The sequence below is a fragment of the Pongo abelii genome, chromosome 15 (genome assembly GCF_028885655.2).
Source record: "Pongo abelii isolate AG06213 chromosome 15, NHGRI_mPonAbe1-v2.0_pri, whole genome shotgun sequence".
Classification (NCBI taxonomy): Eukaryota; Metazoa; Chordata; class Mammalia; order Primates; family Hominidae; genus Pongo; species Pongo abelii.
In genome coordinates this window covers 56,289,352-56,316,965 of record NC_072000.2, presented here as the reverse complement: position 1 = coordinate 56,316,965, position 27,614 = coordinate 56,289,352, and the positions used below count along the sequence as shown (strand labels likewise).

Genomic DNA, 27,614 nt, shown 5'->3' with positions numbered 1-27,614 from the left:
TGCATAACAGATGCTGCTTAGCTGGACCAACACAATACGAAGCCAGCATACTGTCCCACGGGTCTAGGCATCAAGTCTACATGGAAGCCAGGGGCAAAGGACAGACAGTGCCGGTGAGCTTGCTCTCTCTTGTGCCTGTTTCTTCCATCAGGAAAGCAAAAGGCTTTCTAGAACATCCAGATAAACTTCCCTCTGTCTTTTTAGCCGGAATTTGGTCAAATTGTCATCCCTTAACTCCAAAAAAGGCCTACAGAGGGGATGTTGGGTTTTTCCAGCCTCTTCTAGAATAGAATCAGGGAAGGGAGAGGGGCTGGGAATGGCTATTGAGTTAGTCACCCAAAGGGGCCTACTGCAGATCTGCCTGGTGCATTCCCCATCACTCCCCTACTGATAGCTAGAGAAGAAGCTCAAGAACGCCTATTCCAAATCCTTCATTTGCATGTGAAGAAATGGAGGCATTGAAAGGTTAAGTGGCTTACTCAAGGACACACAGAGTTAGTGCAATATATCTGGGAGTATGGTAGCCAAACCATCTTATTTGTGCTCCAGGTCAGTATATATTGCACATACTGCCCATTAAAAGCCAGAAAGAAGTACATGGCAAGATACTCATCCTCAGCACTAGAACTAAATCACTCAACAAAATTTAAGTCTTACTTTTTGTCTGATGGTAAAGATTGGTAAAGTTTGGAAAGATTACGCACACCCAGTATAATCAGACATAGAGAAATGGGTCCGTTGTTGGTGACAATATGAGTGCAATATTTATATGCATAAGGATTTGCATAGAACAGCATCTATAAGGATGTTCAACAAAATATTAATAGTAACTAAGTAGTACTTTCTTCTTTATACCTGTCTGTTTGGGTTGATTTTTCTGTAAGTATGTATTACCTTTATATTAGAATGCAAGGAAGCTGATTTTTGATTAGAAAAAAATTATCATCATTGGAGGACGTAGGCTTCCTACTTAGTAGAAGGCGGGGACTTAGATGTTAATGATTTAAATTCTCTTCCAGTTCTACTCTTTAATGAGTGGGCAGGTCATGCCAGCTGTTTGAAGCCAATCAAGAGGATTGGAGATACTATTCTTATGCTTTTCACAAGGGTTTTACAACTGTCATGCTTACTTGAAGACTGGAAATCATTACACATGATGCATCGTTTCTATCAAAATAATACCCTCCTTCACCTCAAACAACTACTTCGACATTAGATTATTGTCATCCCTGAATGTCATTGCTTAATCCAGTTCTGACACTAGCATTGCCAGGAAGTTCCTTTTTCCTAAAGGTGGTAACTAGTCCACCAAAATGTCAAAAAAAGAAAAGTAGTCAATAGAAACCGACTTCCAGATAGCCCAGATTTTGAATTTAATAAATATGTTCAAAGAATTAGAGAAATTGTCAATGGACAAGTAGGGAATCTCAGTAGAGAAATGGAAACTCTAAAAAGAACCCAATGGAAATTCCAGAATTAAAATTTACAGCAGGTTGGAGTTGGCAGAAGAGTGAACTTGATGACTAGTAATTTCTTTCCATGTCCTCATTACTTCTGCGTTCATGGGAGATATTCTCACTCTTTTCACACCGTGTAAGGCTTAGAGAACTATTGTTTTCTCCTGCTCACCCTGTTTATACCCAAGTGAGGCATAGGTTTTCTGTGATGTCAGATCCCTGAAACTTCTCTGAGATTTGGGAGTACAGGACCACTTTTTCAAGAAATCTCTGTGTTAACATCTAAGCTCTTCTTGTTCTCTTGAGCTTCACCCTCTGTCCTTCACAGGCTGAGGAACTAGATGGGGGAGAAGTGGTGAAACTTTGCTATTCTTCATTTTCTGTCATCTGGGCCTCCTCTAAGCCTAGGCTTTTGAAAGCCAAGAATTGATACCTGTGTTCTTCAAGGTCTGTTATATTGTTCTTTCTCTGAGGGAGTAAGCAGAGAACACCCTAGCTGCTGCTAAAACTGGGGAAAGCTCTGGAGTATCAGGAAGTACTGGGCAAAAAGTACAGAGGTTGATATGTCAAATTATTATTTGGCTACGTTTGCTTTCATGTAGGTGTGTATGTGTATCCAAGTTTCAGTGGAACTCACTACAACCTCACAGGATTGTTTGAGAAACAATTTGATAAAGTCTTTGCAAAACCCTGAGTCAATAAAAAGCGCTTTGCAAATGGATGCAAGAGCACAACAGTTCTCTTGTCCTCAGTCAGGAAATATCAGACAGGTAAATCTACAATACTCCTTATTAGCGCCAGGAGTTAGATCAAACAAGTTACCACACTCGTTTTAGGAAGGCAGATTACCTGTGACCCTAATTTCCTTTCTAAGATTGATAGAGGATAAAGAATGACATCTAATCATGAAAATTCTTTTCCTTAGGTTTGCTTTCAAGAACAGAACCAACTGTAAGGTAGAACAACACATATAACACCAAAAGCAAGGCTATGGTTATTTAATTTGTTCTTATAAAGTAACAACTCATTATAGAAAATTTAAAAACAATAGAAGGAAAAAAGTCACCCATGAATTGGCCTTCAGAAATGGTAACTCTTAACATTTTGATGAGTTTCCTTCCATTTTTCTTCTACGCATTGTTTTTCATAGTTATAACATTGCATATAAAATTTTATTTACTGCTTTTCAAAAACTTAACGTTATAATAACTTATATTACATGTATGTTTTAAAAGCTTTAAAAATATGTATGTCCTGAGACCCAGAAATTGCATTTCTAGAAATCTATCATATTGATTTCTACATTTACTGGGGATATATTTACTGAGGCAGCATGGATAGTTTTAAGAGCATGGGCTTTGGAGTCAGATTGCTGTGAAATGAAACTTTAGCTCTGTTCTTAAGCAAGTTACCTCACTTCTATGTGCCTCAATTTCCTCATCTGTAATATGGGGATAATAGCAGTACCTGTAATACTTCATAAGTTGCAGTTGAACCCAGGGCCTGGCCCATAGAAAGCATTCAGCGGGTGTCAGCTACTTTAATATTGAGCACTTATGATGTGCCTGGCCCTGAGGGACCATGCTGACATGGTCTGTGCCCTAATGAAGTTTATAATAATAGTGATGACAAAACCAGTTTATTAAGGGCTTGTTATATTCCTAAAACCGCTAAGGGCTTCATACGCATTATTTCATTCATCTTATTTATTTCTTTTTTTAGAGATAAAGTCTCTTTTGTCACCCAGGCTAGAGTGAAGTGGCACAATCATAGCTCACTGTAGCCTTGAACTTCTGGGCTCAAGCCATCCTCCCGCCTCAACCACCTGAGTAGCTGGGACTACAGATGTGCACCATCATGCCTCGCTAATTTTTTAGTTTTGTAGAGACAGGGTCTCACTATGTTGCCCAGGCTAGTCTCAAACTCCTGGCCTCAAGCAGTCCTCCTGCTTCAGCCTCCCAAAGTGTCATTAATCTTTATAACAATTCTATAGGAGGGGTCAGATATATCTCCATTTTACAGATGAGAAAACTGAGGCTGAAACAGTAACTATTTAAAGTTGTAAGTATAAAGAAGTTCCTTTCAGTATTATCTATAGTACATTAATCTTGGGAACTAGCCCAGCTGTCAGTCAAAAGGGAGTTGTACAAATATGTGTATCTGTTCAATGGAATATTATGCAACTACTTAAAAATATACCTCTGCATGTATTGACATGGGTAGTTGTCTACAATGTCGAATGGATGAAGTGAGTCATGAAACACTATGTATAATGTGGTTAATTTTTATAAAAATAAACACTTATACCAAGATATAGGGCTAGTGGACTTTTTTTTTTTCTTTTTTCTTTTGAGACGGAGTCTCGCTCTGTTGCCTAGGCTGGAGTGCAGTGGTGCGATCTCTGCTCACTGCAAGCTCCGCCTCCCGGGTTCACGCCATTCTCCTGCCTCAGCCTCCCGAGTAGCTGGGACTACAGGGGCCTGCCACCACGCCCGGCTAATTTTTTGTATTTTTTAGTAGAGATGGGGTTTCACCACGTTAGCCAGGATGGTCTCGATCCCCTGACCTCATGAGCCGCCTGCCTCGGCCTCCCAAAGTGCTGGGATTACAGGCATGAGCCACCGGGCCCGGACTTTTTATTGAAAAAAAGGTTCCAGTATATACTCCTCACTGTTATCTCTTTTCATAAACATTAAATTTACTTATTCAAATTCTACTTATTAAAGGATCAATGCTCAATGTTAAAACAATTATCATTTTAATAAATAATAAATATTTAATACCTAGTATATTAGTTACCTATTTCTGTATAACAGGCCACTTCAAAATGAATTGGTTTGAAGCCAAGTTATTTTACTGTTTTATGTTTAGTGGGTCAATTATGCTGGTCTGGACTCAGCTAGGAGGTTCTTGTGCTGGTCTTGTATGGACTCATTCTTGTGACTGCAGTCTTCTGGTGGCTTGACTGCGGATTGGTTTGTCTGGGAGTCCTCAGCTGGCAGGGCTTGTCTCATTTCCCAGCAGGTTAGCTTGGGCTGGCTCCTATGGTGGCATAATGTTCCAAAACGGCGAAAGTGGATGCTGTAAGGCCCAGATGCGGAAGTTTCACATCATCACTTCCACCACATTCTGCTAATCAACATAAGTCCCGGCCCGACTGGATAAAAGGAGGGGGAAACAGACTGTACCTCTTGATGGGAGCAGTGTGCATACAGCGATGAAGGAATGATTGCAGTCATTTTTGCAAACAATCTGCCATTCCTAGTATAAAATCAATACTTACCATAATTATTATATTTACACAATAGCTTTATTTTCTTTCACATGAAAACAAAAAGTATTAACCCACAGAGAATTTCACTCCTGGACCATTTATCATACTTTGAGTTTCTGACTCACTCTCTACTGTGAGAAAGTAGCTATCACTTGACATAATTGGAAAAAGGGCAAAAAAGGAGTCAGCTTATACCCTGGACGTTTGCCACTTCCATTTCTGTTACTTGCCCCCAGGATCCAATACATAGTATCACAATGGGAAATACCAAATCCCCACTCTCCCTTCTCGAGTTTCAACTGTTCCTTCTGTGTTTTCTCCAGTGTCCTCACATCAAATCCAGGAGAATTAGGAGGGCGGAGAGCACTGACTTCAGAAAGATAGCAGATGAAAATGTGATTCATTTTTATTATGTGAGGATGTAGAGACGTATTCTGTAATTTGACTTGATATCAAATATTGTCACAGAGGGTGTGTTTCGTTAATTATGTGCTAAAAGGGAAACTCTTCAAGGCTATTGCTGAGTTCTATGTTTTCTCCTTCCCATAGTCCTTATTGCCTTCTAACATACCATGTAATCTAGTTATTTATTGTTTTTTGTTTGTTAACTGTTTCCCCCTGCTGGGATATAAGTCTCCAGAGGGCAGGAATCTTTGTCATTGTAATTGATTGTTGTACCACAAGGATTAAAACAGTGCCTGGCATAGAGTAAGTGCTCAATACAGATGTGTTGAATGAATGAAGGAGGGAGTGGGAGACTTGGCCAGTGCTGCTGGAAGGTCTAATAAGATGAGTGCAGATAACTGGCCTTGACTTTTGTAGAATGTACCTACACTGGGACCCTGCTGAGAGAGCTCTTTTTTGTGGAATGGTGGGAATAAAAACCTGAATATAGAGGAGCTAAGGAAGAGAATGGGGGAGAAATAAAAGGTGAGAAAGTAAAGCTAGGAATGAAGACAACAATATGAGTGAGCTTGAAGAGCTTTGAGGGTGTTGAAAAATTTAGTGGTAGCTGGAGGGGCCATGAGGTCAAGAGAAGTTTGCTTTTTAAAATGGATAATAGCATATAGATGGAAATCATCCTAAAGGGAGGGAGAAAAAGATGATACAGAAGAGAAGAAGTGTACTTGCCAGTGCAGACACCTTGAGAACATGAGAGGGATTTTGGGCACAAGTAGAGGAGTGCCATGGAGAGCAGCAGGTGCCTTTCTTCCACTGAAGCAGGATGGAAGCCAGTGTATGTGGTCACAGGTGCGGTAGTGTGCTGGAGCTGGTAGTGCAGGATGAGGAGGTTGTGGGAGAAAAAAAGAGGGAATGTTGGTGATTTCAAGTAGAAAAGATGTGTATTACTTCCTGGAATAGAAAAGTGCATTCACTGGGAAAATGTGGTCATTAATATCTCAAAGAGGATAAAACGTAGTGGAACTTGGCATTTATAAAGGCAGCATGCCACACTTCCTTGTGAAGCTGGTTTCACATCCATTGTTTTAGATCTCAGTGGATGGCATCATTGCCCATGCAGTTGCCCAAGCTAGAAACCTGGAGTCATCCTTGACTCTTTCCTCTTCCTTGGCCTCTACATCTAAATAATCACCAAATCCCGTTGGTGATTATTTCTTATTTGTTTGTTTATTTATTCAGGGCCTCTCTCTATCACTCAGGCTGGAGTAGAGCGGCACGTTCACAGCTTACTGCAGCCTCGACCTCCTGGGCTTGAGCAATCCTCCTGCCTTGGCCTCCGATAGTGCTGGGATTATGGGCATGAGCCATGGCATCTTGCCCTTGTGACTACTTCTAAACACATTGAGAGCTGTTCACTTCTCTGTATACCCACTGCTACTTTCTTAGGTCTGGTTACTTAAATCACTGCAGGTTAGGTCCCTCACTGGATTTCCAGCCTGTAGTCCTATTCACGTCTGTGAAATACTCCATATTGTAGCCTGATCACCTGATCATTCCAAAAAGGAGATCTCATCATGATACTCCTCTGCAATGCCTATTCAATGTCTCTTGATCGCCTTCAGGTGAAAGTCTAAACTCTCCAACTTGGCATATAAGACTCTTCATGCCCTGGCTCCTGCCTACCTCTCCACGAGGCCATGTTGTTGTTGGAGAAGAGACAACAACAATAAAATTTTGAAAACTGATAAGAAAATGGACAACAAATCACTGAGTTGGCAAATAAGGATAGTTTTTATGCACGTGAATTGTAAACCTGAAAATTAAAAAGTGGAACTTTTTTATAGTAGACAAAACATACACAGATATATGGTATAAGAGTATTTCTAAATCAATGACAGAGAAGAACATTAACAAAAAATATTAAGCATAAATTGGGGACTGAGATAATGCCCAGAGGAAGGAATATTATCTGTAAAATCTAAGTTAAAAAAGTATGTCCAATGCAAAGGCCTATGATACAATGGACTTTGGGGACTGGGGGAAAGGGTGGGAGTGGGGTGAGGGACAAAAGACTACAACTGGATACAGTGTACACTGCTTGGGTGATGGGTGCACCAAAATCTCAGAAATCACCACTGAAGAACTTATTCATGTACAAAAATAAATAAGTAGACAAATACAAAAGAAATGTTACAAGTATTTTTAATGGAAAATAAAAATAAAAAGTATGTCCAAATTGGAAGCCCACCCTTACCCAAATTTGCAACAATTTGAATATCAAAAAGAATATTGATTTAATGAATTGAATCACACTAAATTTTAAAAATCCATGTTTCTATAGGGACACTAAAAAAAGAGAAAGCCAAAAAGAGAACTCGTAAGCCATCATTTGAGATGGCTTGACAATTGACTTCTTACTTTGACAATTGGTAATGAAAGAATTAAGCATTTATCTAACCTTTATGTAAGAAATGTATCTTAGAGTAACCAAATAGCTCCAACTGAAAGAGAAAGTTCTATTTTCAGAAGAATGCTTGCCAAGAATGTAGAAGAATGACAGAATTAGAAAATCAGCATTCTGTCACTCAATAAAAGGCTTAGACTATTACCCTAACCTAGGGATGAATCTTAGCAAGCAATTAATATTTATGTTCTCTAATATGATGAAGATGCAATGTGAAGTATACCACCATCTATGATAGATTTAAAAATTAACTTGAATTCATCGTATTTAGTTTTAACTTCAGATGTAAACTTCAGCAGTTGAGGAACAAGTTGAATGGCATGGTAAATGGCAAGCAGACAAAGTCAGGAATTAGGAAAACTGGCCTGGTTGGCTCTTCAACAAGTCAGAGTCATTAAAAAGAAGAAAGATAGGGCCGGGTGCAGTGGCTTATGCCTGTAAGCCCAGTACTTTGGGAGGCTGAGGTGGGTGGATTGCTTGAGCCCAGGAGTTTGAGACCACCCTGGGCAACATGGCAAAACCCTATCTCTATTTAAAAATACAAAAAATAGCTGGGCATTGTGGTGCCCACCTGTAGTACCAGCTACTTGGGAAGCTGAAGCAGGAGGATCGATTGAGTCCAGGAGGTTGAGGTTGCAGTGAGCTGTGATTACACCACAACACTCCAGCCTGGGTGATAGAGCAAGACTCTGTCACAAAACAAAAAAAAGGAGGAAGAAGAAGAGAAATCAGGCTTGATCAAGAGACTCAAAGGACATTTCAACCAGAAGCAATGCATGGTCCTGGATTGGGCTGTTGGTTGAACAAATTAACTATACGGGACACTTTGGGAATAAATTGTGGAAACTTGAATATGGACTAGATATTAGATAAGATGAAAATGTATTGACATGGAAAGCTGGAGAACCTTAAGTTAAATTAGCAGGGGTTTTGGGTTTTTGGAAGGTAACTTTCTACAATGCTCACATTCTTTTAAATAATAAAAAGTAATTACAATACTAAGTAGTAGTAGTAGTTTGAAAGTGCAAAGAAGATGGATGAAGATGTCCCGACAGGCAGGGAGTGAAGCTCACCACCTCCGTTTTGGGCAAGGACTCCACAGCGGGGATGGTCCTGCAGGATCCTGGCCTTTTATCTCATCTGTTAGACTACACCCAATAGAGGAAATGAGATTCCTGAGCAAGCCTTCCCCAAATAGAAAAGTTTTATGGGGCATTTCTACCTCTAGATTCCATGAGAAATAATTCATCTGCTGTTCTCTTACGACTTGTTATGTTATTTGAAAAGATGTTCATTGTTCAGGTCAGAAGAAAAAAGAGTTCTCAGGTTCCTATCATCCCCGTCTTTTATTGCCTTTTTTGTTGTCTGGGTGTATAAAGATGGAAGGAGAAATAAGTACTTGTGAAGAAGCTATGGTTGTTCATGTTGCTCTTGATTCCAAGTAGCTTTGTGGCAAAACTGGGTTACAGAAGGAAATTATGCACCTTAATTAGGGTTTTTGAAATTCAAATCGAACAAACTTGAGAACATTTAGAGTGGACTCAGAGCTAGAAAGTGGCTGACCCTGAGGACCGTCCAAAGCGAAACCCCATCTCCTTTTGCAACTGGCATAGCAAGAGACACACTGGATCGTTGATCAGATTTGCCCTGCCTGGGTAGGCACCTAGTCAAATTAACTAATACATCAAAGATACAAATTCTTTCCTTTCCTTTTCTTGGTGCTCTGTGGAACTCAACATTAATAGGATACCAACAACAAACAACAACAACCAAAAAAAAAAAAAAAATTAAATGGACTGATAGCACTTTTCTTTGGAAGTTTAAGGAAAAGTTATTAAACCATAATTCCATGTCAGTAATATTAGGACTTTGACATTAGCTTGCATCCTTGATTTTCTTTTCCTTTTCATCATTTTCCTCTCTACTGGGAACTTCAACTCAAAAAGATGATATACTCAATGCAAGAAAATTGATGTCACTTAAAAGCAGCTCTAATAATAGAAAATAAATTATTTATAGCTAGAGGGCGTCTTCTGTATCTAAGACTAGATTATCTACACCAGACTACACTACTGATAAACTGCAGTAGATTACTGTGTTTTCTTGCCCTTCTAAAATTCTTGACTATTGTGAAACAGATCGTTATGGTTATGAAGTATTTTAAGCACTTGTGCTCCCTCTAGAGGAGCAATATAAAAAAACTCAGGGCTGTCAGTGTTTGCCAAGATTTTGAGGTTAAATTTTGGTGTCATTTAAAGAAGAAAGAATTCATGTGGAAATAATTATCAAAATCTAATTTTGATTAACTATAATTTATAAATTATAAAAGTAGTAATTCTCCATAATCATACATTTTAATATTACTGTTTCTAAATTGAAATATGTCTTTCCACTTTTGTCTGCTATACAATACACATACAATGCTGCTTCCTGTTTTATTTTCTCATATTGTATTTTCTTTTTAATTTTTTAACTGTTTTTCGAGACAGGGTCTCATTCTGTCGCCCAGGATGGAGTACAGTGGTTCAATCTCCGCTCACTGCAACCTCTGCCTCCTGGGCTCAACCGATCCTCCCACCTCAGCCTCCTGAGTAGCTGAGACCACAGGTGCTTGCCACCATGCCTGGTTAATTTTTTGTATTTTTGATAGTGATGGGGTTTTTGCTATTGTTACCCAGGCTGGTCTTGACTCCTGGCCTCAAACAGTCTGCCCACCTCGGCCTCCCAAAGTGCTGGGATTATAGGCATGAGCCACCGCGCCTGGACTACTTCTTGTTTGTTTGTTTGTTTTTGAGACGGAGTCTCGCTCTGTCGCCCAGGCTGGAGTGCAGTGGCGCGATCTCGGCTCACTGCAACCTCTGCCTCCCGGGTTCAAGCTATTCTCCCACCTCAGCCTCCCAAGTAGCTGGGATCACAGGCGCCCACACGTAAAAATTTTAGTAGAGACGGGGTTTCACCATTTTGCCCAGCCTGGTCTCGAACTCCTGAGCTCAAGCAATCTGCCCACCTCGGCCTACCAAAGTGCTAGGATTGTAGGTGTGAACCACCGCACCCGGCCTTACTTCTTATATTTTCTGAGTAACATTCTAATTATCATATCTACTGAGTAAATTGTAGTAATTTCTCCTACTGCTGGACAGCTAGATTGTTTTTAATTATTCAAGAACAACTACATTGAACATTCATTTGCATGTAGCATTTTCATGTTTGGGGTCTGTTCCAAGGAGTGAATCTCAGCCTTGAAATTACTAAATCAGAGAATATGATCTTTTGGGGAAATGACAGTACATATTTCCACATTACTTCCTAACACAGTTGTGCTAATTTATAAATCATCAGCAATGTATGAAAATATTGATTTCAACACAGCATCCCAGCACTGGGTACTACTTTTTAAAAAATGTTTGGATAATTTAGTGGGCGAAAAAATGCCATTTCATGGCTTTAATTTGAACTTTTCTGACTTTTGGTGAGGTCAAACATTTTTCCAAGTTCATGAGTTTCATTTTCTCCTTTGAGAATTCTCTGTTCATGTTTTTTATGCATTTATCTTTGGGGACAATGCTTTCTTAGTTATGTGAGCTTTTACTATCATTACAAGTATAACTACCACTACCACCACTACTAATTAGCTATCATTTGTTGGTCAACCATAATGAGTAGAATATTATGCCAAAAGCTTTATGTATATTTATGCCTTGCCACAACCTGCAAGAAGGAAGGAAATTGAGGTTTAGAGAAGCTAAATGACTTATCCAAGGCCACATGGCCATAGACAAAATACTTTCTACTATCACCTCTGCTTCATATAAAGATATAATACAGCCATGTCCTGCATAAAGCCATTTCCGTCAACAACAGACTGCATATATGGTGGTGGTCATACAGTAAGCCAAAGTTAATTTATTATCAAAGAAAAAGCCCTATTTTTAAATAAAAATAAATTTAATGTAAGTGTACAGTGTTTATAAAGTCTACAGTGGTGTATAGTAATGTCCTAGGCCTTCACCTTCACTCACCACCCACTCACTGTCTCATCCAGAGCAACTTCCAGTCCTACAAGCTCCATTCATGGTAAGTGCCCCACACAGGTGAACCATTTTTTCCTTTAATACTATATTTTTACTGTACCTTTTCTATGTTTAGATATGTTAGATACACAAATACTTACCACTGTGTTACAATTGCCTACAGTTTTCAATATAGTAACATGCTGTACTGGTTTGTAGCCTAGGAGTAATAGGCCATACCATATAGCCTAGGTGTGCAAACCTGTACCATCTAGGTTTGTGTAAATACAGGGTATGATGTTCTCACTACAAACTGCCTAATCACACATTTCTCAGAATGTACCTCTTCATTAAGCAATATGTGACTGTATATTTTTATTAATATATAAAATATATTAACTCTTTGCAATATTTTTCCCAGGCCTGTCTGCCCTTTTATTTTATCTACTTTTTTTGACATAAAGAAGTAGCAAATACTAATGTAACTGTAACCTTTTCAAAGCCAAACACATCTTGGTTTTCATTATATTTCATAATGGCTATTTGCAGTAATAAAAAGATCAGACATGATTGGCTTTCTTTAAAAAAAAAATTAGGGTTTAGATGAATGTGCTCCAAATTGTCAAACAGTTATTCCTAAATCATATATTGACTAACTTTTGTCTTCCTCATTGATTTGTGAGGCATTCTTTGTTATTCATATACTAAGACCATATTTGGACTTAACCAGTTCATTGATCTAGGCTATTCTTTGTACACTTACCACCTTGTTTTAATTATCATATCATTGTAAGATGATTAAAACAGAATAAGACTCACCCTCTAACAACTATTTTTTGTCTGAATTTTCTTCCCTTTTTATTCTCTGAGTGAACTTTGAGATCATTTTGTCAAAGTAGGCAAAAACCCCCCAAAAACTGTTTTTCTTTTAAAGAAAGAACTCAAAGCAGCAGAGATTTTGATTGTGGTTACATTAGACCTACAAATTAATTTTGAACATTATTTTTATATCCAGTCTTCCTAATCAGGAAGAATCATCTGGTTACTTTTTCAAGTTTTATTTTATATTTCTTAATATAATTTGTATTTTTACTTCATGTTGTCACTACATGTCTTGTTAAGATTATTTCCAGGCATTACATATGTTTTAGTTGCTATTGCATATAGGACCTTTTGTTCGTTGGTTTGTATATGTTTCTGCTAGTATATAAACATATTAATTCCGTATTGTCATATTTATAAACTCTTATTTATTTTAATAGTTTATCAGATAATTCCTTTATATTTTATAGACATACAATATCAGTTTTAAATGATATATTTCTTCTTGTGTGTGTAGTAAAGAGTCACCACAGCAGACCTGAGACTGCTATTTTTAGAAAGGCCTGCTTGCAAGGTTGTGCATGGTTGGCATCTGGTAACCTGGATTTTGGGAGGGTTCCCACCATTTCTTACATGATAAGCGTGGTTTATTTTGTTGGGATTGCTTTCTGCACACAATATAGTTTATGCTGAACACCTGCTATTTGTCTAGGAATTTGAAATTTTGGTATGTGCCAGGCATAGGCTGCCTATACCACTAACTACCCCCAAAACCTTGGGCACTGAGTCTCTAGTGAGTATCCCTGGTGGGTAACACTTCATTCGTATTGTTACCTTGTTGCTGGAGAAGGAAGCACATCCGTGTGCCTCCAATGGGAGAAGCCTCTAGGAAGTCTGCATCTGGCTTCCTCCTGACTTCATTCCATGTGATTCTTCCCTTTGTTTTTTTTGCTTTGTATCCTTTCCCTGTAATCAACCGTAGCCATGAGTGCAACTGTATGCTGAGTCCTGCGAGTCCATCTAGAGAAGCCTCGAAACCAGGGGTGGTCTTGGGACCCTTGACGCAATTTGTAATGCTTATCTGTTCTGTGTGGTATTTTTGGTCAAGTCTAGGTATCAATATAGATGGAGCTGCTCTGGGTGACCAGATGGCGAAAAGTTGGACCCCTCCCGATGTGATGCTCTGCCATCTCCTCTCATGTGCCCTACTCTTGCGAGGCTCTGGGAAGTTGACTTTGAAAATTACTTCTCCCAGCCAGGCACAGTGGTTCATGCCTGTAATCCCAGCACTTTGGGAGTGCTAGGCTGATGGACTGCTTGAGCCCAGGAGTTTGAGACCAGCCTGGGCAACATGGTAAAACCCTGTCTTTATAAGAAATGTAAAAAATTAGCTGGGCATGGTGGCATGTGCCTGTAGTCCCAGCTACTCAGGAGACTGAGGTAGGAGGATCGTGTGAGGCCAGAAGTTTGAGGCTGTAGTGAGCTATGATCATGCCACTGCACTCCAGCCTGGGTGACAGAGAGAGACCCTGTTTCCAAAGAAGCAAGCAAAAACAAGAAGAAGAAAAGTATTTATTGCTATGATTTACCTCTAAATTATAGGATTGACTATATCTTGTACAGTTTTATGTGAACTGATCGATCTTGTTTCAACTTTTTACTAAATAATTTTAGTCATTTCATTTAAGAGATTCCCTGCCTATTTCCATAATTATTGACAGTCTGCAAACTTAAAGGAGTTATATTTTGGGTAATGTAGTCAGTAAACTATTCAGACTAATCCACCAGTTGAAAACAACTGAAAAATGCTGCAAAAATTGGAAAAGTCTGAAAAGCATGAGAAAGGTGATAAGATAGGATTTATCATGACAACATCTAAATGGCAATGAGAATCTAGAGGGAAAAGCAGGATGCAGAAGTTGCAGCTGGGTGGTGGTTCATGCCTATAATCCCAGCACTTTGGGAGGCTGAGGCAGGCAGATCACTTGGGCTCAGGAGTTCGAGACCAGCCTGGGCAACATGGTGAAACCCCATATCTACAAAAAATTAACTGGGTGTGGTGGCACGCACCTGTAGTCCTAGCTACTCAGGAGTCTGAGGTAGGAGGATAGCTTGAGCCCAGGAGGCGGAGGTCACAGTAGGCCAAGATCCTGCCACTGCATTCCAGCTTGGCAGACAGAGCCAGACCCTGTCTCAGAACACAGAAGTTGCTTTTGCCTCTGAGGACATATGCCAATGAAGGAAAGCTGGATTTTATTGTTTTTATTCTTTCAGGGTCTGCAAGTTCAGAAATTAAAGTTTATGTTCTGGCAAAGGTGGGGAGTCTAATAGGAAACCTTCCTCCATAAGGTTAGGACCCAAAAGCACTACTTCCTTAGGTCAGGAATTATCTAGAAGTAAACCTAAACCCACTTTTACCCTCTAACCCTCCAACACTCCCCCAGGAGATCTTAAGGGAAAAAAAAATTCTTTTGCGTTGAACAGTGCAGAGGAGGGAAAGTAAAGAAAAACCTGATCTCTGCAAAGTGACAAGCACGTGCTGGCAGTCTCTGTGAGTTTGTAACTCCAATTCACCTCATCCGGATGGTCCAAAAAACCCTGTGCCCCGAACTGGTTTAAAGAAGTCCTGGACTGACCCTAGGTGCCTGGAAAGTGCAAATCCCCTCTGGAGGAAGGCACCATCATTTTAGGCGTCAGAGAATCTCCAGAATACATGTTCTCATAATACCCAAGCTCACCAGAAAATAAGGTAACATCAGTCAGAATCAGCAGGAATAGACCTACAGTGACTTCAGGTATCCTTCATTATCTACATTTTCATTTTGAACTCCAGGAACCAAATAGATTTGGATGCATTAGGATTTCCACACTAGGCAAAATTTTGCCATGTAGTGTCACAAAGTCAAGAACCTAATAGATTCAGATAATGAAACTCTTGAAATTCAATAAGCAAAAGACAGACAACTGAATAGAAAAGTGGAGAAAAGACCTGGACAGATCCTTCACGGACAGGGATATGCAAAGGACAATAAACATAGGAAAAGGTGTGGATCAGGGATATGCACATTAAGGTCACAATGTGATGCCACTCGATACCCCCAGAATGGCTAAACCGAACTAGAAAGACAATAGGAAGTATTGACGAGCATGAGGATCAACTCGGCCTTTATACATTGCTGTGGAAGTATGAACTGACACAATCCACTTTGAATCCACTTTGGAAGACCCCTTGGCCATATTTACTAAGGGCAAAACTTATGACCTAGCAATTACATTCAGTTATATCCTTAATAGAAATGCATATGTATGTTCCCAAAAGATGTGTGAAAGTATGCTTATTACTTTATTTTTTTTTTTTGAGACAGAGTTTCGCTCTTGTTGCCCAGGCTGGAGTTCAGTAGTGCGATCTCAGCTCACTGCAACCTCTGCTTCCTGGGTTCAAGCTATTCTCCTGCCTCAGCCTCCTGAGTAGCTGGGATTACAGGCGCCTGCCACCACACCCAGCTAACTTTATTTTTTTGTGTATTTTTAGTAGAGATGGGGTTTCACCATGTTGGCCAGGCTGTTCTCAAACTCCTGACCTCAGATGATCCACCTGCCTTGGCCTCCCAAAGTGCTGGGATTACAGGCATGGGCCACCGCGCCCGGCTGCTTATTACTATTTGTAATAGGTTCAATTAGAAATAACTCAAATGTCCATCTGCAATAGATAGATTAATATATTGTGGTAAATTCATACAGTGGAATTCATACAGTAGAACACTACAGCAAAGAGAATAAACAAAATATCACTCTGAACAACACAGATGGATTTCACAAGCATACTGCTGAGTGAAAGAAAACAAGTACATACTGAATGATTCCATTTATATAAAGTTCAAAAGTGGACAAAATTCATGTATTAGAACTCAAGGTGGTTCCCTCTTGTGGGTGAAGTTAGTAGCTAAAAAAGGGATTTTGGAGGGGTTTGGGATTCTGTGGTTTTTTTTTTTTTTGGTAATCTGGGTATTGGTAACTTAGGTGTATTGCTTTGTGAAAATTCATTTCACTGTCTACTTATAATTTGTATATTTCTCTGTATGCATGTTATACTTCAGTAAAATTTTGAAACTTTTATAAAGAGACATTGAAAAGGACATAAATAAATGGAAAAGTATACAAAATTAATCAATAGATTTGGTGCAATTCCAGTGAAAATCCCAACAGGTTTTGGTGGAACTAAAGCACTAAGATTAAAAGGGCCCCCTTCAAAGAGAGCTAGGTGGAAGCATTAATGTACCTAAGACAACAGGCCAATGGAATAGAAACATACAAATATGGAAACTTCATATGTGACAGAGATGATATTTAAGATCAATGGGGAAAAGATAAACTTTTTGATAAATGATACTCGAAGAAGTGGTTATTTATATGGTGAAAATACAAAATTGGATATTTATATCACACCATACACCAAATAAATCATAGGTGGGTTAAAATTCAAGAGTGAAAGGCAAAACTATAAAGCTTTTATAAAGTAATATAGAAAAATATTTCATGATTTTAGGTTTAGAAGACATTTCTCAAATAAAACCTGAAAAGCTTAGCCATAAAAGAAAAGTTTAAGAAATTAGATTCTAATAAAAACAAATTTCTATTAATTAAAAGTCATCAAAAAGAGAGTGAAAAGACAGGTTACAGAATGGGAAAAGATTTTTCCAACACATAAAACTGACAAAGTAACAGTAATTAGGACATCTATAAATCAATATGAAAAACAAACATTATATTTTTTAAAAAGGCAAAAGACTTGAAAAGAAGCTTTATAAACTAGAACTTCCAAACAGCCAATAAATGTATGAGAAGGTGTGCAATATCATCATTATTAATATGAAAAATACATTAAAACCTCAATGAAATACCATTACAAACTTACCAAAATGGCTAAAACTAGAAATCTAACAATACAAGTGTTAGCAAAGATGTAGAGCAATGAAAACAATGCTGGTGTTAGTGTAAATTGGAAAACAATTTTTATAATATAATAAAAGGTGCACATATCCTATAACCCTGCAATTCCACTCCTAGATGTATACTTTAGAGATAGATACTCGTACACATGTCCAACACAAGACATAAGAACAGTTAAAACAGCATTGTTTATTTTTCTTTTCTTTTTTTGCCCCTTGAATCATAAAACAGCATTATTTCTAGTAGGCGAATCTAGAAATACCCCAAATGTCCATTGACAGCATGTGATATATTCATACCATGGAATACTATTTGGCCATGAAAATACAGGAACTCAACTACACATACAAAAAGTATGAATCTCACAAATGTATTATATGGTGAATATCATCAGATCTCCTTTTCCAAGCCATTGCCCCCAGCCCCTGTGAGTTATGGTTGCTAATGGCTCAGAGCTGGCCCCTTTTCTGGAAAATTGCCCTTGGCTCAAAGGTTACGCCCGGGAACACATGGGCCAAAATCTTAGTAACAGGCTATCACAAGTGTCTTGGTGGGACCAACAGTGTGGTGCTATTCAAGCTCCAGAGCCCCCCCTTGAGATCAGGCAGAGCTGAGGCCTCATCCTTGCCTTGATTCTGTCCCTGCCCTGTCCTGCTGCTTTCACCGCTTTTCTCCTGAAAGCAGGAGCTCCACAGGTCACATGCACCTGACTCTTTGTCCTAGACTGCATATGAGGAATCCAAGCTAAGACACATTACTAAGCTTGAGAAAAAGACACTAAATACATATATTATGATGCACACATGGGGGTAAGATAAAAAGCAAAGACATGATTTCTCAAAAGTTGGGACAGGGTTTACCTCGGTGAGAGGGAGGGACTGTGATCAGGGAAGGCACACAGGAGGCTTCTGGTACTGGCAATATTCCGTTTCTTTACCTGCACAATGTCTACATGGATATTTAATTTATAATTACTATTTAACTGCATATGCATGCTGTATACACAATTTAGTATGTATAATGCATACAAAAAGAACAAAAATTTCCATGTAATCAGAGAGACTTTTTGGTTTTAACTTAAATAAAAATGTATTTCCTAATCGAAGAAAATAAACTGTTAATTTCTGCTTTCTTATATTTATTGAGATTTTTCTTGTAGCCTAGTATATAATCAGAGCTTATAAATATTTCATGTATCATATTTGTCAACAAAATATGCTATGGATTCATATATAATGGGATGCCCATTAATTTAATTATAATTCAGTGAATTATATTAGTTATCTATGACTGCTGAAAAAATCACCCCAAAATGTAGCAGCATGAAACAACATTTTCTCACCTCACAATTTCTGTGGGTGAGGAATCTGGGTGCAGCTTAGCTGGGTCCCCTAGCTCAGGTCTCTCATAAGGCTGCAGTCAAGACATTGGCTGGGGTTGCAGTCGGCTCAAAGCTGTACTTGGAAGGAAGGATCCACTTCCGAGAACATTCATGTGGTTGTTGGAGGATTTGGTTCCTCCTGGGTTGTTGGACTAAGAGCTTCTATTCCTTGCTGGCTGTTGGCCAGTGGCCTCCCTCCATTTGCTGCCATATGAGCCTCTCCACAATACAGCTCACAGCATAGCAGCTGGTTTCCATTGGAGTGAGCAAGCAACCAAGGCTTATTTGTAACCTGATCTCAGGTGTAACTTTCCAGATGTTTTTCTGCTGTATTCCACACCTTAGAAGCAAGTCTGTAGGTGCAGATCATGCTTGCAGGGAAACAATTACCCAAGGGCATGGATACCTGGAGACCTGGAGACGGGGATCATTGGTAGCTCTTTTAGAAGCTGCCTATTACAGTGATACAACTCACCATCTGGCTTCTCTTGTGTTGTTTTGGAGAATCGTTCATCTTTATCAAAGAAATAGAATCCTGATGGTACTCATCCTGAATGGCAGTATACAGAGGCTTGCATGCATAAAGCAGTGTGATCACAAATCTACATTTCACAGTCAGAGATTCTGTCCTTATGATTTCCAATCTGGGGCTTGGGTTTGAAACACTGTTCATTTTCTCTGCCCACAGTACCGTTTTACATATGGCAGGTATCTTCCACTCAAGCCTCTTGTTGAACCTGTTTGAGCTGCTTTGAAGGATCATTCCTTGTCTTTCTTGAGTTGCCTTTAGCGCCACCAAAGAATTGTAGGTCTGTATGACAGCCTATGCTGAAACACAGTCCAGCATAAACATATTCTGCTTATTTTATAAAAATCCATCTGAGTTTTGCGTGATATAGAAACAAAAATATGAATATATTTAAACCAATGTCTTTTTGTCTATTTGATCTACCTTGATTGATGGTGGGGCATGAAAATCATCCATGACAATAGTGACATTTCGATTTCTCATGTTTCTAATGCTTTTTCTTTTGTACTTTCATTGCCATGTTATTTGGTCAAAGTAACTCCATGCTGTAAATTCACTATTGATTGTATCTTATAGCCATATATTGACTTTCATTTTAAAAACAATTTCATAAGTAGATTCTTATACAAAGAAGAAACATATATACAGAGCACCCAAATTACCAGTAAGGTGGACCCTAGCCTTTCTTTTCTGCATTGGGAAATAGAATGGGGAACAGGAAAAATGATTCCATCTTGCTCTTAATTCTTTTCCACCCATGAGCCCAATTTTTCAAGTAGAGTTTCTATTCCTTTGTTGGTGCCTTTGTTTTTTTCCCAATGTAGCAATCAAGCTTTTCAGTCCATCTTTGAGTTTGTTTGCAACTTCTTGATCACAACCTGGAGGAGGCTAGAAAGAATAATGGCACCTCGATTTACACTAGCCCAGGACTTCAGGTTCCTCATACCAACATGCTGTACAAATGATTTTGCAAAACAACCTTCTCTCCCATTTTAGTTCATCTTTTTATCTTGCTCTATTAACCACTTCAGAACTAGATGTCCTGGAGGATGTTCTGCAATGTGAAGCTCTCGTTCCTTGCCACTAGGTTGCAGTTCCGCTGCTGCCAAGCTGGCAATGGCATTCATGGCAGGCTGAACGTCTCCAGTGGCAGATCCCAGAATGTCAGATACCAACACACGTGGACTTATCTAGCACCACCTCTTGGGCATTTGCAGGAAGCTTAACAAAGCTGGAGAAATGGATTCTAGGAGCTCATATCTGCAGATTTGTGTACCTTTATTACTGTGTGCATTTCCATCTCCTTTTTGCAGAACTTCAATGATTTCTCATAGTAGATATACAGGATCTCTGGGGCTTAGTGAATACAACAGGACCTTCCTTTCATGTTTGTCATTTCCTGTGCTAGGCAATGAACTGATAATTCCTGATATGATTATTATCTGCTTCACAAGCTTAGTATCATCAATATAATCAAATGCTGCCAGGAAAGCCAAATCAGAGTACTGGCCATCAGTCACTTTTTCAACCTAAGTCTTCATTATTTGCACAGCCACCTTCCTGTCCTTGGGCATGCCATGCCACAGGCTCATGGCCACCCATGCCCTCGTGTGTGTGTGCCAGGTATACCACTGCTTTGTGGATGACTTCAATCATTTCTGATCTGAGTTTGGGGGGTGCATAGGTAAAAAAAAAAAGAAAAAAAAAGTCCAAGAATATGCACCAATGAATGCTTAATCACAGCTTCCTTTTAGGCCACTGGAGTTAGAATCCGTTTCATTTCATCCATAATAAGCTCTTAATTTTTCTGGCTGTACCTCTAATACTTTGTCTGGAGTTGGTGATCGACTGACTTGTAAAGGTGAAATGTGTTCCCATAGAACTCTTTCGTCAGCATGTTCCTCTGCTCCAAAGTGGCTTTGTCATTATATGTGTCCTACATGATGGCTGATGTTTCTGCCTGCCACGGCATCTTCCTCACGGGGCCTTTTAAACTTCTCATTATCTCTGCAATCTGTGGTTGACTTCCATACATGAGACATTTCTTTTTTTTTTTTTTTGGCTTAACATTTTATTCATTCAGCAAATGAATATATTTAGAAACAAATATTTATTGAATAAATGAGTTATATTTTCATGTTGCCTCATAACCTTTACATCTATCATCTTTAGCAGCTGCATAATGCTTCATTAAGAGGATGACATCATTTACTCAAGCAAGTGCCTTCTCAGTTTAGTAGTAGTAGTTGAAAGCTCAGGCATGAAGCCACAACTGAATTCAGATCCCAACTATGTAACTTACCAGCTATGTGACCTTGTGCAAGATACTTTCTTTTTTTTTTTTTTTTTAAATTATACTTTAAGTTCTAGGGTACATGTTCACAAAGTGAGACATTTCTTTAAAATATTTCTGGAGTATTTGGCTTTACTTAATTCAACCAAATTATCTCCCAATTCTTCAAAAGCCTGTTTTGACTGTTCTTCATTACCACACTGAATGTGACACTGGATCACATGAGTTGAATCATGTGCAAATGCAATTGTTTGTTTGTTTGTTTGTTTGAGACAGAGTCTTGCTCTGTCCCCTAGGCTGGAATGCAGTGGCACCATCTCAGCTCACTGCAGCCTCTGCCTCCCAGGCTCAAGGAGTCTCATGCCTCAGCCTCCTGAGTAGCTGGGATTACAGGAATGTGCCAACATGTCCAGCTAATAAATGCAATAGTTTTAATTTTCCCTTGAATCAACTTCTGCAAGTCATTCATTAACTTTACACTTTTTTCTTTGTCAGTCTTTTCTTCTTAAAGTCTTCCAAATCTGCTTTGCCCACACAACAGTGTCATAGTTACTTTTATCACTGAGTTGCCTGCTTTGCTTCAGTTCTTTCTTTTTCTTTTTGAAGTCATCCCATTTGGGTTTCTTGGCTGCTGATTCACAACTTTTGCCATCTGGCTGGAGTTTTCTCTTCTTGTTGAATTTATTTGCTGGCTGGAATTTGTTCCTTGGTGCTTTGTCCCATTGTTGCTTATTCTTCAACTGCTTCGCACCCTTTCCCCCGGTTTTGTGACACTTTTCTCAAAGTTCTTAGATGTGGTTTTAGATTCACCTTCCTTAGCAACTTTTCTTGGAAATGTCTTTGAAGAACCAGAATCACTGTGTTTATGAAATCAGTTTTATTTTTTTGTGATGCCTTTGTACTCTTTCTTGTGAATTGTTGTTTCCCCTTTGACTTCCACTGTAGCAACTTGCACACATGGGGCCGACCACATATTGACTTTTTAACCATAAAACTTACTGCCTTAAGTTCTGCTTAGCCTAATATTACTTTGTGTTCACATTTGAAGTATAAATCTTTGTTCCATTTTTATCTTTAGCTCTTTTAGCAGGGGGCTGTCATTTTTCTTTTGGATGTGCCAATTGTCAATCAAGGAAAATGACCAGGGCAAGTCCCATCCATTTTTGGAGGTTTATTTGCGAAAGTTAAGGACACACAACTGGGAAACAGGTCTATGCCTTTCTCTGAAGATGATTTTGAGGGCTTCAGTATTTAGAGGGGAAAGGGCAGGACATGGAGAAATACCCAATGTTCTTGTGAGAGGGGTAGGAGAAAATAGCCATTCCTGCCTTGGTCTGGCTCAGTGAATCTGCATTTTTACATAAGATTAATGTAGACAATAGGGCAGAGGAAACAATCAGATATGCATTTGTCCCAGGTGTGCAGAGGGATGACTTTGAGTTCTGTCCTATGTTCCCCGCACCTGGGAAGAAAAGCCATCAATTCACATTGGCATGATGCACTTTAACAGAAATGCTTTAGGGTGAAGATCTTGGGGCCCACAAGGAATTTCCTTGTGAGGGAGGTATGTAGCTTTTCATCTTTTAGCCATCTTATTTAGGAACCAAAATGGGAGGCAGGCTTACATGACCCAGTTCCCAGCTTGACTTTTCCTTTTGGCTTAGTGAGTTTGGGGTCCCAAGATTTATTTTCACATTCCCCCCATTTTTTCTTTAAAATCATTTGGAGAAAGCATTTTAGAAGGAAAATGTGTCTCTGGTCTCAGCTTGCTTTTTTCTTTTTCTTTTTTTTTTTTTTTGAGCTGGTCCTTCATTGCTGGGATGGTTTATTCCCAGAAATTCAGGTCCCACCTTGCTAAGAAGGCTCATTCTTAGCAGGTTGTGTCCCATGAAGATTAAAATAGGGGGAGGAAAGAAGGAAAAAGAAAATTTAAAATATAGGGACCTGGACCAGATATATAGCAACAAAAGGGAAAGCAAACCTGGAAGCTGGGTCAGGCTATGTTACTGCCTCCTCAATTAGAGCAACTCTTTGGGCAATCATTATTCTAGCCCTTTCAGTTGATGACTAATCTGGACATACCATAATAACATTGTAAGCAAAAACAGGACACAACACAAATTATTATTATTATTATTCCTATTAGAAGCAATAGCTTCTGCCACCAATTTCTCCAGGTCACAACACAATTTCTCTAGGTATCCACCCCATATCTCTTGTAGTGTTTGGCCATTGGTCCTTGGGGTGGTTTCTTCATTCCAAGCATAAAGGAGCATTTTGGCTGAGTTGGCCAAATGAAGGGATGAACCAGATAAACCCATACCAAATTTGCATTATCCCATTTTGAAAATGGGCTGTTGTTTGGGGCATGGTTGCCACCTTCTCTTTTAGTTGGGGGGATGCTAAAGTGAGAGTTGGTGAGGTGGTCCTTTCCCTTGAAAATCTTTTCCCATGTCCTTGCTCATAAGAGTGTTTTTAATGGGGAAATTATATATGTTTAGTCTTTTGTTATGCCAGCACTAAGGATACCAAACCATTTCTGTGATGTAATAAATTTTGGTATTCTAGCTAGTCTTGACCTTGGAAGGGAAATACCCACCATGGCAGGCTGGAGCCACTGGAAAGAGGCATGAGTCTGCATATCCAGCAGGCAACCTTTTATAATCTGTCTGCATAATCCTGAGCCCATTGTAGAAACAGGTTTGTCTTATGGGTAACAATGGTTGACAGTGGCAAGAAGGAGCAGAGACATAGGGTAAATAGAGCAAGGTTGTGAAATTCATTTTAACTACTAAAAGGACATTAAATCAGACAAGGCAAGTGTCCTGTTCTGCACAAGATAGCAGTTGCCGGTATCTCTAGGACAATAATTGTAATAGCTATCATACAATACACATAGGTGTTCTTTTGTATACAGGCCTGGTCCTGTGTCTTGGGTTTAAGCAGTCCACAACAGCTATGGTCTGCTCCTAGTCCTGGATTGCAGCTCGATGTTAATGAGCTGCAGGCGAACATCCTTGGTAGGAGTTACAGTCTACTCAGGAGGCTGTGCCTTTTTAAGATGAGAGGTGTAAATCCATGAGTTTATACCGTCTAATTTTTGCAGCACATGGATTAGTTAATAGTATTTGGTATGGCTCCTTCCATTGGGGTTGAAGGGAGTCCTTTATTAAATGTCTTTTCCAATAGACAAAGTCTTCAGGCTGCAGATCATAACCAGGAACTTGTCTTCAGGGAGTGGACTATGAAAGGAATTCTTTACCAAATCTTGGCTTTTGTAAAGATGACGAATGAGTCCCTTATAATATTGCAATATATCTCCCTTGAGAAAAGTTAGGTTGGTTATTTGGGTTCCCATACATGTGGGCCTTCCTGTTATAATTTCATAAGGGGATAGTTGATCTTTTCCAAGGTGGACCAGAGGGTAAGGAGCACCAGGGGAATGCTTTAGGCCAACGGAGGTGAAATCCATTTATGAACTTAGCCAATTGTGTTTTAATTATTCCATTGGTCCTTTCCACCAGCTCTGAGGACTGGGGATGGTAGGCACAATGGAAATGTTGAAATATGGGCCAAATTTCACAAATATTTTGAATAACTTGACCAGGAAAATGAGTTCTTCTATCACTGTAAAGTTCACAGTGGACTCCCCATAGTGGAATAATTTTTTCTAATAAAGTTTTCCAACTGCCATCACTGTTGCTTGCCTGCAGGGAAAAGCTTCAACCCAATGGGAAAACATGCAGACCATTACTAAGACATGTAACCTTGAGAGGATGGCAGCTGGATAAAATCAAGCTGCCATACCTCAAAAGGTCCAGCTGGAAGGGGAAAATGACCCTGGGCCTCATGGAGGAGCTTCCCTGGATGATACTTAGGACAAATAACACACTGAGAATAAACCTTTTGTGCCACTGTGGAAGATGGTTTCCAGTAACATTGTTTACACTAGGGTATACTTTTATCTGGATTCCATTGTGTCAGATTATTAACATATTCCTTAAGGGGCACCTGACATCCCATTGCAATAATGGTTTATTATTAAGTCCATACAATATTTTAGTTTCAGGAGACAGGTATTCCCCTGTCTGTTTCCAAGTGGATTTCTCTTTTGTTGGGGCTATACTCTAGGTTTCCTTCAACATGTTTTTAAGTGTTTCAGGCTTTATGATCATTTTTTTGGATTGGGGCTGGTGGCTTGAATGCTGCTTTTTTAGCTGTAGCAATAGCAAATTTGTTATCTCCACTTTTAGTGGTGTCCAATGTAGAGTGACCTGGGATTTTTACAATTGTCAAAAGTTTTGGTTGAGAATAGTTTCTAACAGCTCTGATAGTTGGTTGTCCATTTTTTATGGGTTGCCCTGAGGAGGTTAAATATCCTGTCTCCTTTCACATTCCAAAGTCATGAGCAACTCCAAATGCTTAGCAGGTGTCAGTGTATGTTCACAGCCTTGTCTTTTGCTAATTGACAAACTTGAGTCAGGGCAATCAATTTGGCCCCTTAAGCTGATTTGGCTTGAGGAAGAGGACCAGCTTCAATTACCTCTAGTAAAGCGACCACAGCATATCCTGCTCTAAAATTTCCATCCCCCCCTCTTAAATAAGACCCATCTGTATACCATTCTATCTCAGCATTATCCAGTGGCATCTCTTGTAAGTCTGTCCCGGGAGTGAGAAGTTGGTCAGTCATCAGAACAGTCATGAGGGGTTTTGTCAGAAGGACCAGGCAAGAGAGTGTAAGTTAATTATTTGGAGCATATTATCTCAGTCAAAATGTATAAAATAATCTAAAATTGATTCATTTGGGTTCTGGTGGCATTGCTGGATTTTATCCCAATCCACAACCCTTTGGAATATTGAAGAAATGATATTTAACAGAGCAGTTGCTCATTCCCACGCATCTTTGTGTCTGTGTTCTCGACTTCTGGGGGCTGGTTATTGTAGCTCTATTGTGCCTTCAAGGGTTAAGTCTGCTACAGGATCTGACCACTGTACTTTCTCCAGCCATTCCTTAGCTTTAGCTTCCGAGACCAACATGTGTGCCAGCTGTTAGAGGTCTGAATGGCCTGGGTCATAGGTTCTGATAATGAATTCAAATTCTTGGGCAAACCCAACTGGATCTTATGGGGCCCCAGAAATTCTTTATGCCCTGCAACTCAGCCTTTGACCAGCATTGGTAGACAATCACCGGGTTCCCCTACGTGTTACCGGTTGTTCCCAAAACAGGGTGATCATGAGAGATGGCCCTGCAGAGTCCCCCTTTTCCACATCTTCCAGATGAGAGGCTGCCACTGGCACTGTCCAGGGATTGTCAGGAGGTAGGGTCTTGGAAGTTAGACTCCCTACTGCCTTCTGTGGAGTGAGTGGCATACAAGGAGGGGAAGATGTTAAATTAGAACATGCAGGAGAAGGAAGGAACAGATCTGGTCTGGGAAGTTCAGAGAAGTCAGGGGTAAAGTGGGGGTGTAAGTGGAGGTGGGGAGGTGCCACAGGGAAGTAAGGGATTCTGGGGATTTCTTTAAGAGAGATAGAACTTTAGAGAGTCCTTGGTTAGCATTTCTAAGTTGTTTGTTGGCTTATTGTAAGGACATGAGGCGATCTTCCCCCCATTTGCTACTCTCTAGGTACCGTTGAAAGTAGCTCTCCCATTCTGGTTGTTTAGTTTTTGTGCCTGCGTTTTGCATCCTAGTTCACAGGTACACTAATTTGGGCATCTCAGAAGATCCCCATCTAGGCCTCTGTAGGTTAGAATCTGCCTTGGTTATAGTGGTCCACTTGATTAAATATTTGCATGACAATTCACCATAAGTGTTTTTGCATATACCTGGCCAGAGTTTCTAAGGGTGGAACTTTGTGTTCCACAGCTGTGGGGGTTTCAGCCAACTTAAAGGGCTCCTTCCACATAATTTAGAGTTTTCCTTCAGATTTGACCAAGTCAGAGGGTTTGTTGGATCCAAAGTGTGCTGTTTGGGGACCTAGCTTTTCAGGGCCGTTACTCCCTGAACCGGTATCGTGGCTACCTGGCACAGTGT

At 39.6% G+C, this 27,614-nt stretch overlaps 1 protein-coding gene and 1 pseudogene across 1 annotated transcript in view; one reads left to right on the top strand and one right to left on the bottom strand.

Annotated features, from left to right (window-relative positions):
* TXNDC16 (thioredoxin domain containing 16) overlaps positions 1–27,614 on the top strand; it is a 460,012-nt gene that overhangs the window by 270,602 nt on the left and 161,796 nt on the right. The window lies entirely within an intron of this gene.
* LOC100443192 (pumilio homolog 3-like) lies at positions 20,030–22,572 on the bottom strand (annotated as a pseudogene).